Source organism: Cornus florida, unplaced genomic scaffold (genome assembly GCF_030987335.1).
Source record: "Cornus florida cultivar Cherokee Brave unplaced genomic scaffold, ASM3098733v1 CherokeeBrave_3.0.0_Hap2_Chr07, whole genome shotgun sequence".
Taxonomy (NCBI): Eukaryota; Viridiplantae; Streptophyta; class Magnoliopsida; order Cornales; family Cornaceae; genus Cornus; species Cornus florida.
In genome coordinates, this window is record NW_026775577.1 from 74,868,888 (window position 1) to 74,877,205 (window position 8,318).

An 8,318-nucleotide genomic window follows, 5' to 3' on the forward strand; every position below is an offset into this window, starting at 1 on the left:
CCGAGTTTTGGTTGATCAAGAATTGATCAAACCTTTGAGATAATGATTTCATCTCGGTGGCTATTTCATTGGAATGGTGAACTTGATGTAAGCCAACACTCTTCCTTCCACTTGAATTCCTACCATTCTTAAAAGATAAAGTTTGATGCGAAGTATTTTCACTCATGCTTTCATAAAGACGCCATACCTCATCCTCATGCCTATCAATGTAAGAGCCACCCATGGAAGCATCAACCATACCCTTGTAATTATCAGATAAACTCTCAAAGAAATATTGAACTAATTGCCATTTGGGCATGTCATGATGTGGACACTTCCTAAGCAATTCATTGAATCTTTCCCATGCCTCATGGAATGTTTCCCCATCCTCGTGTGAAAACTCTCGAATTGAGGTTCTCATGGCATTGGTCTTAGAAACCGGATAGTATATCTTCAAGAACTCTTGTTGCATTTCTGCCCAAGAAGTTATTGAAAAAGGCCTAAGATTGTTAAACCAGTATTTTGCCTTGTCTTTAAGGGTGAATGGAAAAAGTTTAAGCCTTAAGACCTCTTCCGGTATGTCCGTGTATTTTACGGTGGAACATACTTCAAGAAACTCATCTAAATGCTTATAAGGTTCTTCACTAGGAAGTCCATGATAGTTAGGAAGCATTTGAATGGTTTGTGGTTTGATCTCATAGTGGTGTGCTATAAATGGTGGCAATTGAATACATGTGGGTGCGTTGTATTCATTAGGCACATAGTGATCTCTTAAAGCAAGGGGAATATTAGCAATTGGAGGTGCAACAGGGCACCTTGATTGCCTTGGATGATTGGAGGATGTGGAGCATACATTGGCCTTCGTATTCCCAATGGAACTTAGCCTTGTTGTTGTGGTGGGTGAATGAATGGCCTCAGCATGCCTAATGGTATTTGCATGTTATCATGATGTATATTGGGATGGAGGATACCTTGTTGGTCTATGTGACCAAGGTCCTCCACATGGTCCTCATTATGTACTTCTATTGATGAAGTAGAGTGACTAGAACTTCCTCTTCCCCTAGGATTTCGAACAACGGATTCAAGATGAAAATTAAGAGGAACAAGAGTAGGTTTCAATAATCTATAACCATGCATGCACAACGAAATACAAACAAGTAACAAACAATGAATAATCACTTCACCTTCACAACAAATCAATTATCAAACTTCCTCCTCATACAATGATCCCATACTCCCATGTTATCAATAATATGGAAAGAATAATAAAATTGCCTCCACGTGGGCTCACGATTTATCTAAGAATTGAAATACAAGCCTTCACATGGGCCGATGATTTAACTAGAGATTGAGTTAAGAAAGAGCTCACAAAGGATCCTTTAGCACTTCAATTCAATTTTCAATTTTAGCCGTGCAAATTTTTTAGATTTTAGCTTTTTCCTTGCTTTTGCTTAGCTCCTTAAAATGCTCATTTGCTCACCTTGTAGCTCAATGCACCTAGTCAAATAAGAACCAACATAATAACTAATGAAAAGGAAAATGAAAATAAAGTAAAGACATGATCAAAAGAGTACTAATTCCTAATTGATTCCACAAATATGACGTTGCCTTTAATTAATCCCCGGCAACGGCGCCAAAAACGTGGTGGTTTGAGTCATGATTCACCAAAAAGTTTGCAAAAGATAAGATGTTGGACTATGGTGAGTGTGGCCAAGTTTTACATTTATAATTTGCCACTACTACCTTTCACTAAAAATATAGTTAGTGCGAGTAGGGATCGTCCCAAGGGATTGGTGGATCGTATTAGGTTATGGAATCGAGATTAGGGTTAGTAGGTCAAGTGATCAAAAGATTGGTTGGTGGTTGAATTACACTAAGATGCAATTTAAACTAGAGTAAACAATTAAATGTAATTGAGAGAAAATAAGAGAGAGATCTTGGGGTTTAGAGATCACTACTAAGCATAGCTTTTCTACACCCTTAATGAATGATTAATGAGGGGGAAAACATGTATCGTAACATTAGTGTGTGTGTGTGGTTGTTTCAACAAGCATGGATGACTAATTAAATATATATTGTCTAAGCAACAAGGTGGATAGCACAATATATCTAACTAAGCCATTAATCCTTTCTTTAAGCTCATAATCCAAACACATCACAAGGTTAGAGACTTATGCTACTTGTTTTCATAAGTATGGAACATCAAACAACAAGCATGGATTGTCCTCCCATTTAACATCTAAACTGCAACTACACTACAATTAAGCTAATGACATGAAATTAAACTAATTAAAATAAGAGAGAGGCACAATCCATCAAGAAATGAGTATGAACCATCAAATAAACCATAAGAGCATTTTATTAAGCACTATGTCTTGACAATCTCTAGATTTATAGCATCAACACACATAGACATGCATCGATAACACAAAATCTAGAGACAAACACATGAACATCTATTATAGCATACATAGACATACGGATAGAATGAAATGATCAATTGGAAGCATTAAACCACACAAATTATTGAATAAACAAGATCTATATATATAAAAGTGTCAAAACATATATCACAATACAAATCCCCTAAAAAATACATAAATCAAGATGTAGAAAGCATGCTTAGTGTCACGATCTGATTTCTAACGACGCCATGAGCATAGAAGATACGCATGCTGGTTGGCTAAGAACATTCATTGACTGGGAATGGTTCCAGGGAAGGGGCGTGCAGGACCACAGGATGGTACCTCTTCAGAGTTCAGGCAGGTCGACTCGGTTCAGTTCGAGGTGCTTGTCGCTGGTCGTGGACTTGACAATGAAGAAGGGAGTTGGCCATCCCTGCACAAACTGGTCGGGAGCTGGAGCCGTTCCCCTGACGAGGCCATGGCAGGCCGAAACCAGTCAGCATGTATCCTTGGGAGGGCAGGTCGTGGCGGCTGACCAGGGCGCTTGTGCGAGCTGAAGCAACGCCTTGGTGCCGCACCGGCCGTGCCGCTACGCCAAATCTCTAGGCCCGTGACAAATGGTATCAGAGTAGGACTTGGGGAAAAACACAGTGGGGTGCCCCCCCTTGTCGATCCGGGGGTCTTGAGAATGAAGACGGTGCACTGAAAAAGCGTCGGTGGGCAATCAATGCTGTTGGAGGAGAGCCTCCATCTCCCCATGAAGATGCGTACTTTAAGCCGGAGGGCCGCGCGCACCAAAGTTCTTGCAAGTTCAAGAGGCGTGCAAACTGTTGTGAAGGGCGGGTATCAAGTCAGTCGGAGGGCGCTTGTTTGCTCGGGGTGTCACGGAGGCGGCATAACGTGGGGTTGCGTCCCGAAGAAGTGGGCGTCCCTTTAGCCCGAAACCCTATCATTGGGTGAGTGCAGCCAGGGGTTGTACAAGGAAGTGATGGTGGGTAGGCGAGCATACCACTTGGAGGAGAGAGACTTTGGAATGTTGGACGCAGCGGAGTCAGCGCCGCACTGCGACAAGGGCGTCGCAGGATTGGGTGGGGGAGAATGTCACGATCTGATTCCTAACGACGCCATGAGCATAGAAGATACGCATGCTGGTTGGCTAAGAACATTCATTGACTGGGAATGGTTCCAGGGAAGGGGCGTGCAGGACCACAGGATAGTACCTCTTCAGAGTTCAGGCAGGTCAACTCGGTTCAGTTCGAGGTGTTTGTCGCTAATCGTGGACTTGACTATGAAGAAGGGAGTTGGCCATCCCTGCACAAACTGGTCGGGAGCTGGAGCCGTTCCCCTGACGAGGCCATGGCAGGCCAAAACCAGTCAGCATGTATCTTTGGGAGGGCAGGTCGTGGTGGCTGACCAGGGCGCTTGCGCGAGCTGAAGCAATGCCTTGGTGCCGCACGGGCCGTGCCGCTGCGCCAAATCTCTAGGCCCGTGACATTAGGGCTAACTCTAGCCCCAAGAGGATGTCTAGCCACTCATGGATGGTGTCCTCCAACCCTAAAGGGCTAACTCCATGGTAGAGATTGCTCCTCTTCTTGGTTGATGGAAGAACTCCAAGCTTGTGTCTCTAGCCTCCTCCCTTCTTTTCTTTCTCACTAAGAATATATGGAAATTGTGTGTCTAGTGTATCTATATCTCTCCCTTCCAATATATTGGCTCATATTCCTTATATAGGTAGGTTAAATATCACCCCCAATGAGCTGGGCTCGTACACCAATATTCCCCCCAATGATTGGATATGAGACAACTTTTAATGAGCTGAAAATTGGATTTTCTTGCACTTAGGAAAGTTTGATCGATCAAACTTGTAGTGAGATCGATCGAATATAGCTAAGATCTATCGAATTTAAGCTGGATCGATGCTCTATGGCGGCGCCTTTTTGGATAAAGACAAATCTGAGATATTTTGGGGAACGAGACAAAAATGGTAGGTAGGGTGGTACAACTGGATAAGATGGAATCTTTTCGATCGATCGGAAGAAAGTTGGATCGATCAAACTTTGTGGGATCTTTGGATAAGGGCAAAATAGCTTGGATCCATCTTAAAATGTCTAGATCGATGAACTTTTGATCGATCAAATATTTCCTGAGATCGATCTAACTTGCTGAATTTCTACCACTTGCTTCCTTTTGCTCCCACTGATCGGTTGGTCAATTATACATCAACCTTCGCAATAGCACGAATCATTGTAAAATAGGGCTATTGGTCGGGTAAGTCGAACCACTGGGACTGCGCTAGTTTAAGGCAACCTAAGCGTCTAGAATCGTTTTAAAATGATAAGGGGGAATAGGGTGTTTGCTTGGTTTGTCACTAAAGCTATGAAATTAAGATGCATAAAATAGAACTTGCAAGAATTTAAAAGAGATAAAATGTCGGTAAAAGAGACTAGGGAAGTAACTTCACCACCTACAATATAAACATGCTAGAATATGATTCATTCGGGGAAAAACAACATAAATATGTGGCTATGATAAGTAGTTACTCATGGTTACTACATTACCTTCAAAGGATTCATGGAATCAATAGGCAAGAACAATTTATCAAAGACTTTACATGCTCAATTACCTAAACTAAAGTGTAATTTAAGACATGTTCACTAAGCTAGAAATTGTCAAACCATCAATCACATGATAAGAGCACATGAAGATAAGAATTAAGAGTAAGCCATCAAAGGAAGAACCTAAGCTATGGCCTATCAAATCTCTCAACAACATGCCATTAAAACCATTCCAAAAATCTCATCTTCATCGTCACCATGAAAATGTAAACCATACAACCATGAAAACATACATTCTAAGACAAGAAAGTAGGTCCAACATGATCATTAAATCAAAATCAATTCATTACATCAAGTAAGAGTTCTAGATTATGGAATCACCACAAAAATACATTATTTTTCCCAAACTAGAATCAAAAGTAAAGCATGCTTACAATGAGGGGTTCCATTACCTCCCTAGAGGAGGAGTTAGTTACACATGGGAGCCTTAGAATGAAGAAGAACCATGGATCCTCCTTCCATTTTCGAGCTCCCCTTTCTTGCTCCAAGAACTCCCTTTTCTTTGCTCTCTTCTCTCTCCTCTAATCTTGTAGAATGAAGCTCTCCCCTATTGTGTGGCTCATATCCCTCTTATCTACCACCAAAAGGCCACCAACCAACATCTCCAACCACTTCATTAAAGAGGAAAGCAAAATGAAGAAACCAAGGTGCAAGTGGGCTGAAATGAGCCATTTCAGAAGGGCATTCTGCCCAAAATTCGAGCACTCTAAGCAAGGCCTCGAGCACTCGAATTTAGTGTAAAAATGCCCATACTTCACTTGCTCCACCCAGACCTACTTTGGTTAAACAGCCATAACTTTGCGCTCCGAACTCCGAATGATGAACCGTTTGAAGATTTAGAAAGCTAATTCAGAGCTCTAAATATTTTATGTTTCAGTAGAGATCCAATTCTCAAGGAGGGTTGGTCGAAAATGAAGATCAAGGCAGAATTTCATTGCTGCCAGGCAGTTCTGCGCACCTCTAGTAACAAGGCCATAACTCTCTGTTCCGAGCTCCGAATGACAAACAGTTTGAAGATTTAGAAAGCTAATTCAGAGCTATAAATCTTTCATGTGATGAGGGAAGTCCAGTTCTCGAGTTTGGAAGGTCAAAATGGCAAGCAAAGTCCAGGTTCTACTGCTGCCAGAATGCAGCATTGGCACCTTTTGTTGCTCAAGATTCCACAAGGCCTTATTCTTGTTCCATTTTGGCCAATGAACCTGAAAATGCATAAAAACATAGAAATGAAGATAATCTACATAAATTAACATACAACGGACTTTACTAATGCAATTTAGGGCGCTTGAATATGTAATATTCGGCGCTTATCACACCCCCAAACTTACATTTTGCTAGTCCCTTAGCAAAACTACAATGAACACTTCAATGAAAAGACAACCATGGGCATGCTACTACAAAAATATCATCCATGGTAAAATGAGATAGATACATAGCTCAAATACAACTTGAAACAGACAAAAACTAGAGATGGGGTCATTGGGAAAACTACCTTGCATATATGAAGCATTGATACAAAAATTGGCTAAATACATTTCCACATACATGCATCAACATCAAAGTCTATATAAATAACTCAATTATCATCTCTTGAATGGAAATCAACTCTAGCTTCAGTGAAAGTGAATTGGATTCTCAACATGCGGCTTTTACTTTCTTTTCCAATTCCAAAGCACAAGTTTTCAAATCATTGAATTCCCCTTTAAATGAGGTCCCTAAGGCATGATTTTATTTACAAGACAACTTTTATTGCTTGTTGACAATTTATTGTAACTCATAAGCGAAACATAGAATGGTTGTGCAATGCTGAAGTCCCTTAAGCTTTCTAACCAACCTATATAGCAAGCCTTAGGCCAACAACTCCCAAACCAGATGGCTTTAGGGTGTTAAGTGTAGAGACACTCCATAGGGCTTAATAGCTCAAGTTGGAAAGGCTACGAACTCCAACGTACCATGTTTATTACCAGTTTATTTTTTTTTGAATGACCGTGCAATGTTTAAGTCCTTTAAGCTTTCTAACCAACCCCTGTAGCAAGCGTTAGGCCAACAACTCCCAAACCAGACGGTTTTAGGGTGCTAAGTGTAGAGACACTCCTAGGGCTTAATAACTCGAGTTGGAAAGGCTACGAACGTCAACTGATCATTATTTTCTTTCTTTCTCAGTTTTTTTTTTTTTTTTTTTTAGATTCATGCCAAAAGTATTCATCCATTAGGTTCATCAAATCAGATTAACTAGGGTAAGGTCAAGGTCAATCAAGTTGCATGCCTCACAGTTAAGTTTCCAATGTGCATCTGTGCATTGTGAAGCTTAAAAGAGTGTCAAATCCAGCGAGAATTTAATTGAGACATTTATACAGACTAATTTTAATCTACATGATCATTTCAACTCAAATTTTTCTTTATTTTTAAAAAAGTCAATTGCTTTTATACACAAGGTATTAAACATATGCTTCGTCTCCGACAAGTTCCAAGTTACACTATCATTGCTTAGCAAAAATTATAAAACCAAAAATGTCAAAATGTGAAACCAAAAATGTCATATTGCACCCCCAAACTTGAATGTCACATTGTCCTCAATGTGTGAAGACAAGTGAAACAAAATAAGAGCAAAGGGGGGAAAAGAACAATAATACCAAGTGGAGTGACGACGACGTAGATGTTCAGCCATGTGAGTGTGCAAATGCGTCCCCCAAACTTGGACATGAAGACCTATCAAAACACAACTAATGTACACAAGTAAAAATCAAAACATAAATAATAAGAAAAACAGGACTTATTTATTTACTTTTATATAGATATATATATATATTTTATTCAGTAAAGTTATTATTGTTATTATTATTTGATTTACTTATTTATATATATATATATATTCTTTTTTATAATATTATTATTATATATATATAGTATTATGTTTTTTTTTTTTTTTTTTTTTTTTGGAATGAATGGCATGCATGAGTTTGTGGTGAGTGAGAATGTGAGGTTGGTGAGGGTGGATGCCGAGGGTGAAGGGGATAGAAGCCAAGGTTGGTTAGTTTGGGTAGGGTGGTTGCATGGTTGGCAAGGTTGGCGTGCATGATGGGAGGTTGATGTGCCGAGAGGGTGGCATAGGAGAGTGAGGTTGGGTTGTATGAAGTGGGTTGTTTGGTTGGAGATGAGAGAGGAGTTGAGGTAGGTGGTGAAGCTTGAGGAGGTTGGTTGGTTGGTTGTGAGAGGGAAGAATGGTGAGGTGAGGAGGATAGAAGATGGTGGAGCTGCCGAGAGGAGAGGTGTTTATAGGGGTGATGGTTGGATGGTTTGAGGAGTGGAAGGTGGTTTCTGC

At 40.4% G+C, this 8,318-nt stretch overlaps 1 pseudogene; it reads left to right on the top strand.

Moving 5' to 3' along the window:
- Positions 1-296: 296 nt before the first annotated feature.
- LOC132267756 (small nucleolar RNA R71) lies at positions 297-395 on the top strand (annotated as a pseudogene).
- Positions 396-8,318: the final 7,923 nt, after the last annotated feature.